The sequence below is a fragment of the Ictalurus punctatus genome, chromosome 19, assembly GCF_001660625.3.
Source record: "Ictalurus punctatus breed USDA103 chromosome 19, Coco_2.0, whole genome shotgun sequence".
NCBI classification, from domain to species: Eukaryota; Metazoa; Chordata; class Actinopteri; order Siluriformes; family Ictaluridae; genus Ictalurus; species Ictalurus punctatus.
This window is the reverse complement of record NC_030434.2, coordinates 24,863,938-24,865,155: the sequence shown is the minus strand read 5'-3', so window position 1 is coordinate 24,865,155 and position 1,218 is coordinate 24,863,938. Positions and strand designations below refer to the sequence as shown.

The 1,218-nt window shown below is 49.7% G+C and overlaps 1 protein-coding gene across 1 annotated transcript in view; it reads left to right on the top strand.

Annotated features, from left to right (window-relative positions):
* The first annotated feature begins 251 nt into the window (after positions 1-251).
* The window catches only part of LOC108279600 (thyrotropin-releasing hormone-degrading ectoenzyme), a 63,596-nt gene continuing 62,629 nt past the window's right edge, over positions 252-1,218 (top strand). Inside the window, exon 1 of the mRNA XM_053688417.1 lies at positions 252-629. The gene's annotated coding sequence lies outside the window, so the exon portion shown is untranslated. The remainder of the gene's footprint in view (positions 630-1,218) is intronic.

Genomic DNA, 1,218 nt, shown 5'->3' with positions numbered 1-1,218 from the left:
TTTCCCCCCGCGCGCTGCAGGAGGATGTGATGTGCGCGCGAGGAGCAGGTTGATGCGCTGAAGCCGGTGGTGAGATTTCAGTCTGATCTACACACACATCCCGGTTTAGATCGGTGTCTGGAGCAACCTGGGACATTTCCGTTATAATCAGGATCTCTCTCTCTCTCTCTCTCTCTCTCTCTCTCTCTCTCTCTCTCTCTCTCTGTGTGTGTGTGTGTGTGTGTGTGTGCACGTGAAGGAGGACTTTACCGCACGAGCCTCCGGAGATGTTCGGCGTGTGTGTGTGAGATTCCGGCACATGGAGCTCTGTAGAGCGGAACATCCTCCGACTGTCAGCGGCTTTTCAGGCTCCAACCGCAGAGGGACGTCCAGCTGCAGCGCCGCACACCGAGCCCCTGCTGGACAAAGCCTCCGCTCGGACAACAAGCCCCAGGATGGGCACAAAGCGCGAGGCAGTGCGGGGAAACGTGCGGGTTTCCACACAGAAGAGCGGAGAAAGCGCGGGGATGATCCACGGATAAAGTGCGCTTGTGATAACGGAGTGTTCTTCCCAGAGACAGAGAGAGAAAGTTGAAGAGAGAGAAAGAAGAGACGCTGCTGAGGGAGACGCTGTTTACAGCTGCTGTAGTGTAAGTGACGACAGGAAGCGACTCGTTTCACGGACGTTCCACAGCATTTCGTGTAACTAGAAACGGATACAAATCACACCTTTTGTTTTTATCATGAAATATAATTGTGTAAAGTGTCGGCGGATTGCTGAGGTGTAAGAGAAATAAACCACTTGGAGGCGCTGTGTTAGGAAAAGAAACAACGTCGGGGTGTTGATTATTTTCCGATAACGGCACGGCACATAGTGTTTTATTCCTTTATCTGGGGCTTAATGCTGGTGATGTAGATAATAGTGACATAGATAAGCTAATACAGTCGAAGCTAGCTAGCGGTTCACGGTAGTTATCTAGCTAAAGTTATCTAGCTAACAGCATTATTCACTGAAATACGAACTCGGCTTTAGTTTAGTTCGTCCTTTATTTCCTTTAGGAGGAATCTGTCTTGGGCGTTCGAGAGAGCAGGTGAACATACAGCAGTTCACTGTACAATTACACTTCATCCGTACGACACAAAAACCCCCTCATGACGATCCCAAATGACCCGTCAATCACTCCACGATGCTAATATTACACTGTTACACTTACAGCGTGACACGATGCACAAGTTCAG